This window comes from Malurus melanocephalus, unplaced genomic scaffold, assembly GCF_030028575.1.
Source record: "Malurus melanocephalus ecotype Western Australia unplaced genomic scaffold, MMel_1.1 scaffold_234, whole genome shotgun sequence".
In the NCBI taxonomy this organism is placed as follows: domain Eukaryota; kingdom Metazoa; phylum Chordata; class Aves; order Passeriformes; family Maluridae; genus Malurus; species Malurus melanocephalus.
Window position 1 is genome coordinate 889,414 of NW_026623466.1, and position 17,860 is coordinate 907,273.

Genomic DNA, 17,860 nt, shown 5'->3' on the forward strand with positions numbered 1-17,860 from the left:
TTTTTTTTTTTTTTTTTCTAGGCAGATGTATTGCTTCTTATTGTTTGTATTTCATTGACTTCTTTCTCTTTGGCAAAGATTAAATGAACTGCATGTGACCAGAAGTAGTTCTGCCATCCTCAATGTCAAAGTAGTTTCACAATCCAAGTAAATTACATACACAATATGAAATCTGTGGAATAGATGAGAATACAGTAAAGAGATTTTTAATCGATAGTGTCTGTGTTTCGAGCCAATTTCTGAGAAGACTGAGGTTTCTTCTTAAAGCATTGCCATCTGTAGACACTTGGTGTAGTGTGTTGACCCAATACACCTGGCCATGCTACAAGTATGAGAACGTGTCTGAAAAAGCTTTTGGAAAACATTTCTTTATCAGCAGTAGATATATAAGTTTTCTGCTTGTACTTATTTCATATTCATTCATTCCACATTCCTTTTATGCCAGAAGGACACTTTGCTTTACCACTTTGACTGTGATTTTTTTGACTGTTTGGTCTTTTTAATGGGAAGGATGTGATTTGTTTTGGCAGAATAAAGGATGATTTTTTTTTTCAAGGGTGTATTTGAAAGCCTATATGCCAATACAAAGATGGTCACATCATCCTCTTGTGCAAATTGATAGAGCTCCCATGACTTAAAAAAATTTATAGTATTTATAGGACTATAGGACTGTATTTGACTGGATCACTGTGACTTTCTCAGAGAAGAGGCAATGATTGTTTACTCTTCCTTGATAGCTGTGGTGTATCTTGAGATGTTTTTAGTCTTAAAATTCYGTTTCTCGCATTGTTAAAGAAGTGGGAAAACCTAATTTTTGGTGAAGTTCTCTGGCCTCTTAATGGCTGCTTTTCAGAAATGGAATTGACTCTTGTATTCCCTCTTGGGTTTGGTTCGGGAAAGAAATCTCTCTGGAAGCAATTACTTCTGTGATTTTTCTCCAAGTGAAAGTTCCATCAGTTCCAAACAACATGTAGGTGATATGTTGTTCCTGAAAAGGGGTTGTTTTAGGCTCTTAAGCTTTTATAAGCAAATTAAGCATTCACAAACTGCTGTAATTGTGCAGATAGATCAGGTAACGGCAGATACTAATATCCATTTAGCTGTTATTGCCTCTTTCAGGCTTGCTTCTATCTGCAAGTGAGAAGTGTTGTTAGAATTAAAGATGCCTGTGGCAATTATCTAACTCTTTCAAATTTCCCCCCTTTACATGTATGCAATACTCTAAGGACTACTTTGGAAAGGAGCTCTGATAGGCAATCATTTGTTTGTCTGAAAATCAGGATTTACCATTTGCATTCCAAATKCACCTGCCTCCGGAAAGCAAGATTTAATTTGTCGAGGGTAATCCATGCTGATGGATAAGCGTAAGTTCATGCTGCAGTTTCTAGCTGAGGAGACATAGCTGAGATCATTTTAAACTAACTTGTTCAGATACTGAATGGCCTTGTAGACTACAGTAGGATAGAGTGGACTGCAGGGTACCTACTAAAATATTCACCAATTTCTCACAGATTTTATGTGATGCAGTCTTAATGAAACAGTAGTTGATAAAAAAATATAAACATTTAACTGAAGTTGAAGGAGGTGAACCAAAACTATTGTCTTGTGGTTTAAAAAAGACAATTACGAAAAATGGACAAATTTCTAAGAAGAAAAATAGCAGGTACTATGGGTGTTGAGGTTTGAAACTGGAGCTAATGAAAGACAATGTTTACATCTGAAAGATCAATTGAAGACARTAGATCACCTTTTTTCCCTTTATCCTGATATTTTCTTTGTTCTGACTTCTTCCATCCCAAATGGCACAAGTTGTAATTTATAACCCACTGGTATTGCTATGGGGAGAAATTTTGGCCAAGACTAAAAGTTTTTTATTCAATATTGCTTAATCCAGCCTCCCTTTGATTTTCAGTTGTACTTCTTTAATTTCAAAATGTTTTTCCTTTCCTATTATTTGTATCATAAGACTTCTATTAGAGTTGTGTAAGAATTCACATCCTTTAAAAAATTTTTTTTCTTCTAAACTCATAAAGTTTCTCCTTTACATCGAATGTTCACCATTCCCTCTAAGGGCCAGAAATTTTAAGTTGCTTGCAACACAAAAGCTGCCAYRGTCCTGTGAATGTTTCCAGGCAAAYTGAGGCCTCAGAGTGAGGCTAAAGGTATTGGCYAGGAAAGATGCAGTATCCCTAGTGGCTATGGGAAGAGCAGAGATGCCATACAGGATGATTGTGAGGGAAAGAAGGCTGACAAGTAGGCTACAGCAGTGCCTGGAAGCTACATGGAAACAGAAATGAGAGTGGCAGAAATCTGACTAAGAGCAGCCAGGAAAATACAGGAAGAAGGAGAGAGACAGAGGGCTTGGGGATGGAGTATCTGAAGTGCTGGGGGTGAAATGAAGCTTTATGTAGGCTAAAAAAAAAATGCATGGCTGAGATGGGCCAGGTGGGGCAGTCACTGTGCACTGGGGGTTCGAGTGGGCAGCACGGTGAGATCTTCCTGACTCCTGGTCAGCTTGTTGTCCACCAGAGCCCCCAGGTCCTTTGCTGAAGAGCTCATGTCCAGCCAGTTGGCACCCAGCCTGTATTGTTGCTGAGGTTATACTTCTTCTTATTCAGGAGTTGGCTTTTCCCCTTTCCAGAGCCTTATCAGTTTATCTGATCCCAGTTCTGGGGCCCCYGACATGACAAGKATGTGGAGCTGCTGGAGTGAGCCCACAGGAGGGACAYTGAGTTGATCACRGGGCTGGAGCACCTCTCCTATGAAAACAGGCTGGGAGAGTTGGGGCTGCTCAGCCTGGAGAAGGGAACACTCCGCTGAGACCTTATGGCACCTTCCAGGACCTAAAGGGAGCAGACAAGAAAGCTGGGGAGGGACTTCTTATAAGGGCATATAATGATAGGACAAGAGGTAATGACTTGAAGCTGAAAGAGGATAGYTTCAGATTAGATATTAGGAAGAAATTCTTTACTCTGAGCATGGTGAAACATTAGAAAGGGTTGCCCAGAGAAGCTGTGGATGCCCTGTCTCTGGAAGTGTTCAAGGCCAGGTTGGATGGGGCTTTGAGCAGCCTGGTCTAGTCCYTGCCCATGGTAGTGGGATTGAAGTTAGATTATCTTTAACATCGCTTCAAAGCCAAACCATTCTATGATGCCTATGCACTTCCATTTGTATTTACCAGTTTGAAAGAACCATCAGTGGAAAAATAAACTCATAATGAAACAAAGTTAACCCTATAAGAACTGGAGAATAAGACAAAGTAACACAAATCCCTCTTCTGTACATCCCGTGAGGTTTTCAGAGAAACGGGGCACAGAGTTGGCTGCAGTACAATTATTATTCACTGGAAATAAGATCTCTTGAATACAAATTACAGACCATTACTTTTCAATACATGAAAAGGTTGATTTTTAATGCAGTTCAATACCTCATTTTGTATTTTTAATCAGTTTTGGAAAGCCTTCAATATCTTGGCACAGACTGATGCTTATAAATTTTTTTAATTGTTTTAATGAGAATAATTTGGATAGACCTGTGTGTAGAAAGGTAGCATTTACTCATTTGGGAATTTAATCTTTAGTAGCCAGGTTCATCAGTGTTAATTAGAATCCATACCCAACCTCCTGGTCGTTCCAAAATTATCATAGTGCTCTGTAGAAATGATAGCTCGTCATCTCAAGTACTGCTATTTCACATTTTGAACTACTTAAAAATTATATTGCTGTAGGGAAAAACCCACTGTATTGGATAAAAGGGAAGAAAAATTTGATACCAGAGTATAGAGGAAGAGAGGCAGGGAAATCAAGTGCTTCTCTTTTCTAAAATGTTCCTGAGTGAAACAATAAGAAAAACCTAGGATGGCAAATCATGTTCTTTATATCCAAGTTCTGTTTTTGAATTTCATCTCAGAGGCTGCATGCTGCTTTTTTATTACATTGAAGAAGCCTTGCCTATTGTCCTTTGCTTACTTCTCTTAAGGGTTATGGAGCAAAGAAATAGAGGTTGTATTCAAGAATGACTATCAGCCTAATGGTAAAAAGGAAGATTTGGTTTTGTTAAATTTGGAAACMCGTTTATGTGAATGTAGGTAAGGTCATCATGAGGACATGTTCTTATTCACTTCAGGGAGTACTTACACAACTTCTTCTGCAGCAGAAGTAATCCACCAGAGATTAAAGGCTGAGTTTGGGGTTGCTTTGTTTTTTGTTTTTTTGTTTTTTTTTTTTTAATTTTTGCCCTGATCTTACTCAGGCAAATTCCTGTTTGCCTGGATAAGATACTCTGCAGTCACTCTCCTTTGAGTAGCTATATATAGCTATCAGCATCTGRCACACACGCTAGCAAGTGTCCTTTAAATCTGCAATCTTTTTTTCACCTATCAGCTTGATCCCCAMATATTAATGGAAAGCAAAAATGTCCCACAACTCTTTCCTCTCTCTGAAAAAACTCTTCACAGTTTGGCCTCAATGTTGATAATTAGATCAAAATCAATCTCTTTTAAGAGGATGCATGTATAATGAACAGTTCCATTCCAGTTKAAAATTGAAGATGCAGGTTCACCTGCTGCTACATCTCATTTGAGAGCAGAAGGTCCAGTGTAAACTAAACAGGGAAGATAGTCATTATCAGTGCATGTTTCCTCTGGAAATAACTCATATCTGGATCTGTGGGACAGTAGAGGGGAAACARTATCTCATGAGGAAGGAAAAGGGTTTAGAGGAGATTTAGTAAGTGCTTTTCCTCAGAGGCACAACACCACATCCCCTGGCTGCCATGGAGTGTGTTGAAGGACTAAGAGTAGAATCCGGGTGTTTTTTCTTTACCTCCCAGGGTGTTCCATTCTGGCCCAGAAAGGCAGAAATGAAAATAAAAGTGCAGTCTAAGATGCCTTTAGATAAAAGGGAGGGAGAGATTGAATGCATTAGCAAARGGGTCCAGACTTCTTCCGGCACCGTTTCAGGATGCGCCCAAAGAGGCTGGAGACATAAGCGCAGAATTAAGTGTGTTGGTGCTGCTCTACCATTTATCGATTTCATTGAAGAATTGCCGTGCTTGAGAAGCCAGTTAGCAATCACAGCACTCAAGTACTTGTAAATATGAGCCAGTTGTAGATGTTTTCTTTCCCAGATGTTCAGGCTGCATTTACAAGAAGACACAGATCAATTCATCCCTGTAATGATGGCACTGACCTTCCCCACAAATAAAGAATGTTTTCCCACGTTAAGCAGGAAGAACTRCACAACAAGAGCAGTGTGGTGCGAAGATCCCTGCTAGTCGTGGGTTATTCAGGACCTTCGAGTGTGTCTGTGGGAGGGCTGTGCATTTCTGCCTGTATTTAATTCAACAGAGCAGGACTGCAAAGAAAGAGTCTGTTAAACAGAGTAGTGTTGGAAATGCTCTTAACAAATACAGTGGAGTCCACAATATGAAGGATTTTTTTTTAATTTTTTTTTTCAAATTGGCACACAAGCCCTTGCCTTTCTTGCATTCTGCAGTCACCAAGGCACACAACAACTGAATTTGAGAGCAGCTTCAGTGAACACAGTGGGCCTAATCTCTCTGGTTATTCTTCCATGACAACTCTTCCAGAAGGGAGATGTTGTTTAGACACCTTTACTTTACTTTTAGAGTTCCCTACGTTTAGTGTTTCCATCCTCAGTAAAAACAACTTTCTTTTCTCTTTTGAATTAATTGTCAGCATTTTTTTTTTCTGAGAAAGCACTTGATAAACTTACGTATAGGTTTTTGAAAATAAAGGATTTAAAAGAATCATGGCCTCTAAAGTTTTCTATATGGACTCATTACCATATGGTATATGCTGTGTGTTTGTTGCTATGGTGAACCAGTTGTTCCTCATTGTTTTTCATTGGTAGGATGACTATGATCAAAGTATCTTGAAATTTGATGCAAACTTACAGTTTTCCAGAAAATTCCTTAATGTTTGCATTTGTTTTTTTGCAAGTTTTCCCTGAGGTTTCTTCTATTTATTGAAAACATCCTTTGAGTAGTTCATTCAGATCTCTTGTAAGTCAGTTCTTCCCTTTGATAAAAGTGGTCTTTTCGTCTTTTACAAAGGTTGGAAAAGTGGCCACTTTTGGAGTAAGGAAAGCTCAATGGATTTAAGAATATGATTCATTGTGAGAAACTTGTATTCGTCTTGCCTTTTTGTTTTTAACCCCCCAGAGTAGATGGCTAGGTTTATGAATCAGCTCTGGAGCTGATACAAGAGTGCATGCATAAAAATGTCCACAGCCCTGTATAATTGCCTCTTTAGTTCCTTGTGGTRAGCACTAAAGTTATTGATGAAGGAAATAAGATTTCTGGAGTTACAAACCCCAGATTTTAATTGCACATTTTGTCTGATTTTTTTTAATCCATTGTAGTGCTTATGATGATAACTGCATGTAATAAAAGTCCTCCTGACCAGAAACAATGGAGTCTAATAGACGTTCTTTGTAAAATGTGCCTGCGAAGATACATGKTATTGCTATCTTTTCCACCTTTGGCCCCATTAGCAGGAATTGCTCCAGGTCTGTAAGGTATTCAGCAGCTGCAGAAAGCAGAYCTTTCTGGATGTGGCTGCGGGAGCTGGGTGCTGGGGCGGTGCAACACAAGAAACTGTCCTCCATGCAAAGTTTTGACTGAGCATCTTCTCTCCCTCTGCTTCGTGGCTTCTTAAACAAAAGAATGCTTAGAGAGGGTCTGGTATAGAGAGAGAGGGCTTGCTGTGGAGTTCAGATTACCAGTGAAATACTTAAACTCACTCTGTTTCCCAGACCTCCCATTGCACAGCACTGGAGTGTTGTGTCCGTGTGCAGTCAGGCGAGGAGCCCAAACCCTTGTTGCTCCTGCAGAGTGCATTAATACCAGCTCACATTCTCCTTCCCAATTGTCATAGCAAGGTAGGGCATTTCTGTCTACTCCTTGTCTTCACAGCAATCTRTAATAGATCATGTAGGATGTGCAGGTGGTTTAGGATATTTTAAATTTAAATAAAAAAAATCTATGAGAACTRTTTAACTTCCTTGTTCTGTAGTTTCCCAGTCTTTCATGAATCAGAATTACATGAAACTGTYGCCACTGAAAATACTCATTGGGGTCAGGTAAGACTGATGAGCAAGGGATCCAAAGGAAAATACAGTGAGCTTCACAGATCACTGTTAATTCCAGCTAAATAAATAATGTCTATGTGCCATTTGACATATAAGGTTAAACAGGTCAGATCTCCAGTAATTGTAAATTCATCCAGCCAGACCAGAAGCAGTTAAATTCTTTATCATTGGTCACATAGTCACATAACAATAAATGAAGATAAGTATTCTTTTAACTATCTGCATGTAACATACTTTTTTCACACTGTGTGTCATAAAGTTGTCATTTCTGTTGCACTTCCGAATATGGAAGATCTATCCCTGTGGTATCACAAAATAGCTTCCTAGAAAAGTAATTAACAGGAAGCTTTTTTTTTTCCCAAGTTCAAAAAAGATATATAACGCAAGCATCTGATTTCCTGTCACTCTTGGTTAACTTTGTATGAAAATGGATAGCTTCCAAATTAAAGCAGGCACCGGACTGTCTGGAGAAAAATGCATCTGTAAAGAAATGTGTACATTATATATGCATGTAATTCCAAATRTCTAAATTGTATTTTATATATAAGAGTCCCATGTTCTGAAATATGGTACCTTTTTTCTTCATGGGTCAAGACCAGCATGCCAGAAAGGCTGAGGTTGCTCCTTACATGGTTTAGGACAAGCATTTCCTTTCCCAAATTCTCTCATACGTTTCCCACTTTCTTCTACCAGTGTGTTTCTCTGAGCAATGGAGGCACAATGTGAAGTCACTTTTCAGCACATTTCATTCAGAAGATAAATATACAARAATAATTCAAGCCAGTGAGCCACAAGGTCAGGAGTATTGGGAACCAGCATTTTCTCCCAGAACCAAATATTGCTGTTTATACTCAYCTGCATTTACTGCAAATGGCTGTATGGGAAGCTTCTATAGCTAGAAAGGAAAATAAAGAACATTTCTKGTTAGTTCTTACCACAGATACTTAAGGAGAAATGGAATGGAAGACTCTACTTTGTAACTTCTTTGAAATGAGATGTTGAAGGTGAATTTATTTTCTTGCACATGCTAGAGATTATTAGTATACAAATACCAGCAGCATAATCTATTGCTAATCAAATCTTGTGCATATTTAAAACTATTTKTACCACTGCAGCCAAATACAGGAACAGGTACAGCTTTTTGTGACTGCTGAAACTTTGAGACCTGAAGTAGAAAAGGGGAAGACAGCTGCAAGATAATAGATCACAACTATGATCAAACCAAGTATTAATACAAAGTATATGAAATGGCCATGATTTGGTAGTTTTGCARTATTTTCTAAGACTCCTTTTATGATTTTAATTACAATCTCAGGGACATCTGATACAAGAAAACACATTATCAGAGGTATCTGATACAATAAAGCTTATTAGCTGGTTAATTTCTGATTTCATGGAAGTAGCAGACCAGAGCAGAAGTATGCTGTCCAGAAAAAAGGCATGGGACAAAGGAGAAAGTGCAATGTCAGAAGGACAGTTGGGAAAATGTCATTAGCAGATAATGAATTGTCTTCCTTACACCAAATCATTAATGTTTTGCATGCAGGAAAAGTTAAATAGACAGAAAGGACATAAAAATTAACTACACTCCATAACAGTGAAGGAGTCTGAGAAAAGAATTATGTGGGAGCCTGAAGAGAAAAGAATGAAATTATGCTTTGGGAAACTCACCGAGAAGGAGTTAGTCACGGTCTAAATTTTTGTCCTCATGGGAGGATCAAGTGCAGTGTGAGACAGTTTGAAAAATACCATAAGCAGCAATCATAATTTATGATCAAGTCTATATGCAAGATCTTTCMGTAGCCTGGAGATGGCTGAGCAGGGCCCAAAGCTTTATTGTTTTTGTGTAGTGTGTTTGTTCCCACGAGGAAAACCCATGCAGTTTCTGCTCCTGGATAGGGACCTAGGTCCAGAGTACTCCCCTGAAAAAGAATCAAACTGCTTGGTTGTGGTGATTTCTAAAGAGGCTTGTCCTCTCCCAGGAGARGAAAAATTTAGACAATGAGGCATCACCACTTTCACAGATGTGCTATCACTGTCTTGGGAGGAAAAGGCATTACTCCTTTTCCCTTCATGGGCAGTATTGCAAAAGGCACAAATCTGGGCTTGTGAGTACACACAGCTTCTGTGGGAGGTGGAAAAGGCTAAATTTCATGGTCACACAGGGTATCTAAATGTCTGTGAACAACCTCTGCACAGAGCTGGCATCTTCTGAAACTGCAGGTCCTTTTTTTCCCACCACCCCTATTCAGAGGGAATATAGCTTCTGATAATACCTAGTTGCATTCTTATCARTAGACCCAAAATGCTTTGTTTTTTRCTACTGTAACCTATTGCATTCAGGAGTATCAATGCTCTTCATAAGCATTAATGACATCTCTGTAAAGAATATTGTAAATCTGGTTGCAAAAGTGATTAGCTGAGGTGAAGGCAGATGGGGACACCTTCTGTGACRGTGCTGCTGCCAGAACAGGCTTGCTTCCCTTGGCCCCATTTGCTGGAGGTCCCAGTTGAGGAATCAGATGGAAGATTATTTGGGAGGCTGGTGGAGGGGAGGATGGCACATCTGGATCATCGTGCACCTTATTCCATCCCCAGAGCAAGGCTGGACAGACTTTTGGCTGGCCACAGGCCCAGAGTAARCAAAGTCAGGGTGAATTGATGTCAAGGCTGAGTGCAAAGGTGCAAAGACTGAACCCCAATTTTGTGTTCTGATGTCTGTGCCACAGCTGACCATACAGAGTGACACATGAAACTCCTCCATAACTGCACGGGAGATGGAAGTTAACCCAGAAGGATAAGCAAAGGCCTCTTACTGAACTCCAAATTAATGTTTCTCACCGTATTTCTTCCTGTCATTTAGGTCACTTGAGGCAGAGACAGTTCTTGAGTGATTATGTCACTTATGGTTTACCACTTCCATCTGAGTTATTCACTGCACATACTCCAGTAGAAATTAATAGGAGTTTTGCCATTGCATTCAAGACCAGGGTTTGACAGGGAGGAGTATTTCTTTTCTGCATTGTATGAACTTCCTTTGRTCAAGAAGATATTGCTTGAGGGAAGACAATCTTTTGTCTTTATTCTTCCTTTGTTTTGTTCCAGAAGTTCAGATGTAATACTTGTGGTTGTTTCTTGACATCATTATTACTTTGAAGAAAGTCAGCAATAGAAATACAGAATAAAAATTGGTGGCAGAAGCCGGCATATAAATTCAGAAACACTGTACTGCAACAATCTGTTAATTTCAGGTCATATCTTTAGAGCTTCAAAGCAGCTTCTTGACCAGTGTGAGGTAATTTTTTTCTCTCCCGTAATTAAAGTTTCTAGCTCCCTGTTCAGAATCAGTTTCCTCACCAACTGTTCAGTGAATAAATCTAYGTGAGTGATTTCCTGACAGTTGTACATTAGGAATTATGGCATGTCTCTGCTCATAACTTACAGAACTATCTCAGTACAGAGAAGAGACCATAAAACATGCCGAATGGGGATTTCTCAGATATGCTAATTGCTGCTATATAAAGAGCACAGGATGAAGGGCTGCCACCGAGGAAGTTCAGCTAAAAAGTACCTGCCACAAATCTTTGATGGTCCACAGAGAAGCAAATCCTTCTGCTGCCACTTCTTGGCAGAGCTCCGCTGAGCAAAGGCTCTGCAGCTGAGTGGGCTCGGGCAGGTGGGGCTGGTGGCTCCCTGCAGGTCAGTGCAGTGGCAGACAGGAGCAGGGACAGGGACAGGGACAGGGACAGGGACAGGGACAGGGACAGGGTSTGCCTCTCCTGGAGCTGCTGCCAGCATCTGGGGGCCTGTGGGATTGGCTCAGGACCTGTGTAGGAAGCAATCCCCACCTTCTTGGATTCTTGGGTGTGGTGCCCAGGTGAGGTTCTTGTCTGCTCTAAAATACACCCAAATGCAGGCCTAATTTATTTCTCTTGAAATGGAGGGGGTCGTATTTCCCACTCATATCTTCTCGTCCATGAGCTTGGCTTGCAAAATAAACCTGCTGTTTTCTTTATGCTGAATTTTTGTGTATTCAGAGCAAGGGCTAAGCTAATGGACATCCACAGGCTGTTCTGAGAAGCATAGGTTTSCCATTCCGTGACAGGAAGATGCTGTCCATATAAATCATCCTCCCATTTTTTTCAAAATTATWCAAAATTGACATCCATGCCAAAGTTTGCAAATGAGCTCCTTATCTGCAGAGTACCACAAAAGAATTTACAGAATTGAGGGGAATATACAGTTCAGCAAATCTGCCGTAGCCAGGTATGAGTTTTACACTCTTGTAGCTTTTCTAAATGATACATTTTATGCATTGACTGCAGAAAGGTATTTTTGCACTCAGTGGAGTGGGGCTGATCACTGAGCTCATTTTAAGTAGGCCATTAAGCGTCATTGTTTAATACTGATTTTTAGCCATTGCACTTGAACCTTTTGTCTCAGGTTGACCGAGCAGACAAAAAACAGAATTGTTGCACCCCAGCAGCTAACTGCAGCCCTGCTACTTCTACAGATAGACCTACACACCTTTTTTTGTAAACCATTTTTCTGTACTATGAAATACTGTATCTTACTGAAGATTATAATTAATGTAGAAAGACGAAACCCCATAGTTATTATTCAATAATCTTAATACAGAATACTTCTTTTAAAATAAATCAGCTAGACAAATCAAACAGTATAGAAATGGAATGTGCCTTTGTAGGCCCTGTGGGAAATTCAGCTAATGAACTGAGGAGTGTCAGTTTCTAGACAGGAAAGAAAGTCTGCTTAATTTAAAGAAAAAAGTTCAACTATTTGCCTCCTTATTCTAAAATCATGGGTTTGGGAATKATCACATAATATGAAAAAAAGCAACTTCAGTGCAGCCTTGCATGGTTTGAAACACCAAGCAAAATACAATTAACTTTAAAGTGGTAAGTTGTAATGCTAAAAAAAATCTTCTGCCTTCTGGGTGTGACTGTCTTCTAAATTTGATGATGTCACTCTGTGAGCCATTAAAGCATTATCAATGAGCAGACTGTRCATTTTCTAATGATTACTGTGGAGTTGAAAAAGACTCTATAATGTTCCTGCAGTTTGTTCATCATTTTTGTTTGATAATTGTCCTGAAAATCAATGACAGCTACTGAGTACAGAAATTTGATTGAACCAAGTATAAATATAGGCAGCAATTTAGACTGTTCTTACTCAATAGGAAAATGTCTTTGGCTAATAAGTGGATTCCTATCTAAATTCATGAGTTCTTTTATGACATTTTGGGTTAAGCCTGAAATAGATTAATCTTTTTCTGATAAAGTTGCATAAGCTGTGATTTCTCTGGTGACCACATTTAATTGGATATTAAATAATGTGCTTATCTTTACACCAACAGGTTTTATAGGCTGAATTTCACAGATTAAGTAACAAGTAATAGGCACACACAAAATTTTTCTGATTAAACCGTGATATGCTAAGATTAAAAATTAGACTGTGTTGGTTCAGGTAGGCTTTTGAGGTGCATGATTACAACTGAGGGCTAAGTGCACAGCATAGAGGGAAACTGCAGGATGGTGCAAAGAGCTGTGAGAACAGGTCAGCTCTGTAYATTCTTCTTTCCCACTTATTCTTCAGCAAATGTACGACAGGGTGGTTTTCTGTTGGGTTTGACAAGAAGCTTGAATTCTTGATAATGTTTTTGAAAAGCCTGAGGTTGGGATTCATTATGCAAGGTGCTGTACAAGCACACAGCGAGAGGTAGCCTGTGATAGAGCCTATCAGCCCTGGAAAGGCAGAGGAAAGGTTAACAGAAGCCTGGAAAGTAAATTAACCTATCACACCTGAAGAAAGGAGATAGCGRGAAGGCTGAGAGAAGTACCCAAATGGAAAAACAGAGATGGTGTTTGGGAGGAGGAAGTCTTAATAGSGTGAGCAAAGACCACACTTGGGAGGAAGACTGAGGTAAGGAGGAGGGGATAGAGAAGGTGAAGCTGAAAGCACAGCCCGGCTGTTATTACACGAGGCGTTTGTCTGGTACTCCACTGGCTGGAGAAGGCAGACTGACACAAGGGCTCCGAAGGGGCAGGAGATAGTTAGGACTCGCTGCATTTCCTTTAATGATAATGAAGGACACTCTTTGGAGCTGAAAGGACACTTCTGTCCCAGAAAAGGGCAGGATGTTGAAGGAATTCGGCTGGATGGCTGGGRCGCATGTGTGAGATCAGTGGAAAGGAATAGAGCAGCTGTGCCGAGTAAGACAGGAGGGGAACCACCAGTGTGAGCCGGAGGCCTTACATGGGGAGGAAATAAATGGAGACATTTGCATTGAGAAAGCTGTGCTAAACCAAATGATGTGGAGCTCCTGCTAATTACAATTTTTTCCCCACTGGTATGACATATTGTGAATGTGAGAACAAACTGATGCCTCGCTATGTAACCAAGCCTACTTCTGACTTTCTGTGCATGGTGCTGGCAGCCCTCTGATGGTGTTTTGTTGTTTTTGTTCTCTTATATGGGTGAGAGAATTGCAGTAGCACTWAGCAGCACTAAGCTCAGGAGCTTGGACAGCCCTTTCCTCATGGATTTATTTTGACTTTCACAAAGTCAACCAGGAAGAGTTGCCGCGTGAGTTTGTTCGGGGATTTTTTTCCCCCTAAATAAAATGGACCCATTGCTCAGAGCATGTAATTGTTCCCAAGCTAATGTCAGACKTGCAAATGGTGATTTCTTGCTGAAGGTAGCTTACTTCTTGAAGCAAGTCAGCAGGGCTGGCAGTGCTACAGGTGGCATTGTTGCCAGGCTCTGGTGACTCCAAACTRCTGGCATCATTTGGCTGAGATTGAAGGCAGAAGGTGTTAAACATCCCAACTGTGTTACTGAAAGATAAAAATGGAAAATAGTTCAACCGAGTAATGGGGACAAGTATAATGGCCTTGTGCTATATTTCWGTCTGGGGTCACTGGGCCCTGTCTTTTTGCATAGTTGAAATAGCTGGTGTCCAGATGATAAAGATGTTGACAATTATCTTCTCCTTCCTCCAGAGACCACACAAAGCTAAGCCTTTTTTTTTTTACTTTCACCTAATTTTCCTTTCTTTTGGCTGGTCATGACTTTTGACATTGGCATGAGAATGTTTTCTGGAGGAATTTGTTTTGCCTTCTTGGCATTTGATAATGCAAAGCATTTTGTTAAGGACCTTTTCTTTGAAGCCACGTTTTTTGTTCCCTCTGCTGCCTCGCAYAGGAGTCAGGTAGTAAATTAGCAGCCATTATTTCCTCCTAGGTTTCAGAAAAATAGTAAATTACTTGAAGTTTTTATCTGTATTTTTTATTTCCAGTAAAACAAGTATTTCCAATGAAACATCAAGAAAGGGATGAYAAYCTTCAGAGCTCCTGTCAGTTTTGGAGGCCRAGAGCTGTTTGAGGGGCTGCCTCAGCCCATKAAAACATACACTGGTGTCTGTGGAGAGGAAGGCAGYRCAGGGCTGTCTGGTGGCTGCCCTCAGTGATGAGAGGATGCATCTCAGTGCCCAGCTGGGAATTCCCAGGGATGTCTGCAAMCTGTGCCATTAGCAAGCAGGTGGCATGTTCCCTGTGCAGTTGAGGCACTGGTAAACTATTATGTGACTAGCTTGGAGACTTTGTGACTTTTCTTAGCAGAGCTGTATCTGATTTTAAACCTTGTGCAAAAACATGAGTACATAAGTTAGCACGCAGTGTACCCTTGGAGATGTGGTTTGCAAGGGGGCTGTTTRTGTGTAGATCTCATTTCTTCCCTAATAAATAGACCTGTGGAATGTTCAAGGGGAAGCAGATCTCTGCAAAGGTCTGTGCTCTGTCAGGGTGTCAGGGCTGAGACACAAAATGCAGTATCTATATCTCAAAGGATAGGTATGTTTCATTTATRTGTATCAGTGGTCTCACACCACCAACATTGGACATTTACCTCTTTATTTGYTGGTCTCTTACCAGATGCAAGTAAGTTCCCAGTGTCCATGCACCCTAACATTAGTTTAATCGCTGGTTTAACAGAGGGTCTTTGTAAAATTCATGTACACAAATAGAATGTTTCTAAATTGCCAACGCCACAGCAGAAGCCTAAGTGCAATTTTTATTCCAATAAAGATGTGATGAAATTATGCCTAATGGTCTGCAGACTGCACTTTTATATGCACTTGCAATGCTCCCATTGACTTCAACTGCTGTTGTCAAGGTATTTCAGTACTACTGAGCTAAGGATCATTACCCTGTGCTATTACAATACATTAAACTAATGCTGCCATTTTTCCATTATAACAACAATACCTGGCGACTGAAGGCTACCTCCGACCCAATAACTTGCAATCAAATATTTGTTTCAGATTTCAAAATGTGTATAAATTGTGAGGCTTGACAAAAATGTTCAGATTAGGCTAGCCCATATCTCCACTGTAGTCTTTAATTCTTTGCATGCAGACAAAGCAAACTTGGCATTGATGAACGGTGTAGACATAATGGTATTTTTAAGGATTTCAGTATATAAGTAAGTTTAGTAAAGCTACATTTGAACTAAGCTTTCATTGGCTTTCATGCAAACCGTGTTGAAATGATGTATCTATACTGTACATATCCCAAATCCCAAAGCTTGTGTCCTTCAAAAACAAAGCAATTCCCAGACTGCTGTGGGTGCAGCATGCATCAGGGAATACTTCTACAAGTGTCCTGGAGCTAATCTCAGTTGTCTGATTTCTGATATTAAAAGCAACCCACAATTTGTTTTGCTGTGTCCTGTTTGCTCTAATGCAATGAAAAATACTGTACTTAAGTACAAGGGGGAGATAGCTTTGCTGAGATTGCTTTTCTGGTTCCTAAGAAATTAATAATTTTAGATACWTAAAGGAACTCAAATTCACTGATTATATAGCCTTTGCTACCTTTCTGATTGCTTGCTACTTCATCTTTTTTTAACTACCTAAAAAAGAAAAACAATAAAGAAAAGGAGCTGAAAAATTTTCAGAGTTGACTGATATTACCTTTATGATAAAGTGAACCACAGACAAGATGGGGGRAAAAAAAGAATCCATGACCCTGAGTTCCCTTGAAAACCTCTGCAAACTCATCTTAAAAATGTATGCACAACATCTGCCAGACAAACAGGAATGAGGACTTGATAACCAAAACAGAATCCAGATGTGCACAAAAACAGGCTTCTTGCTGTTACTCTTCTGTCACTTGCACTGAACATCTAGAGCTAAGAGATACATAAAAACATAGTTGATTCGTATAGCAGGTTCTTTTGATATTGTTTTCTCCCCAAAATACAGGCCTTTCTTGTTTATTACTATATGTTGCATTCCATTAAGATAGGAAACACCCTTAACCGTATCTAAATTTTTCTTTACCCTTTTCTTTTAAAGAACCTGCTTTTAAGAGCTATTGTTCAAGATGAAAATACTGTTATGAAAGCACAGATAATAAAGTTATGCACAGATCTGGAAAACTGTGTTTTTCAAGATGTCAGGCCAACAAATTTCATTGCAAAAGTATTTCATGGTTCAAACTCAGGGCTTATTCTAATATGCATAAGAATTTTGTTTGTGGAACAGATTCAACCGTGATTGCAAACTCCTAATTTGGCCTTCTTTTTCTGTGCATGCAGAGCTGCAGATATGGAATCACCTACTTGTGCATCTTACTTTAAGTGACAGTTTATCAATGTGTAAGGTCTAGTATTGACATTAGAGATGTCTTCAAACATAACACGACCTGTACAGTGTGGCACCTCTCCTGTCCCTGGCTGAAGGGACAAGTAAAACAAGAAAGAAAAGGATTGTCTGGTGCAGGATCATAYAGTCCTGTGGAAGAGGACAGGGTTGCAGTGGTGGTTTGGCTCAGGAGATCCCTGTTTCTGATACCGTTTTCTTCTCGTGGGTGTCTTCCACTGCCTGTGAAAAGCGTGGGCAGCTCTCTGTATTTCCAAGAACAGCAATAGAAGGTGCTCATCTGCCATCACCGGGGCTGCACAAATCACCTCATCAGTGCTGCCACACTGGGTGARAGTGGTAGAGGCAGTCAGAAGGTTAAAGGGAATTTTTTGTATTATCTGGATGCTCTTCTTGCCAAACACAGACAAAAAAAACATAAAAAAAAAAAAAAAAAAAGCATATATATGTTAGCACTACTCTGTAACCACTTTGCTTTCCCAGCTGTGTAGCCTCCTCATTTTCAGTGGAGACTTCATTTGAATTCTTTAAGCACTGGTTTGCTGTTTAATTCTTGCCATTTACTATTTGCAGAACATTAGACACTTCTGTAAAATAGCACAGAATAGCTTACAGTGATTTAATTATTTGCCTTATAAAGTTGTCCACTGTCCAGAAACTGGCTCTCAAGCAACAACCCGTTTTTGTATGTGTGCAAAGATGTGCATGCAGGTATCTGCAGGAACACTTTGTGAATCCCCWCCCCTCCACATAAAGGTATCACTAAAATGTGCAGGTTGTAGAGCCCAGCTCCTGTAATACACAGCAAATCAGCTTCTGAAATGAGTTCCAGAAAAGGAGGACTGAGGACTCAAACMTCAGTTTGAGTACCTACAGTAAGAGCTGTATTCAAGCTTCTTTRATCAAACATGCATCTGTCTGAAAAAAACTGTGCTCCAACTTAATCATCTACTTCTGCACAATACTTAAAATAAACAAATTAATTCTACAGAGGGATTTAAATTGAACAAATGTAGTCACCAGGGAAAGAATTGTGGCATGACTGAACGGCTTAAAATACATCTAAGGC

General features: G+C 39.8%; 1 protein-coding gene across 1 annotated transcript in view; it reads left to right on the forward strand.

Annotated features, from left to right (window-relative positions):
• Positions 1-17,860, forward strand: part of AFF3 (ALF transcription elongation factor 3) — a 307,610-nt gene that overhangs the window by 53,488 nt on the left and 236,262 nt on the right. The window lies entirely within an intron of this gene.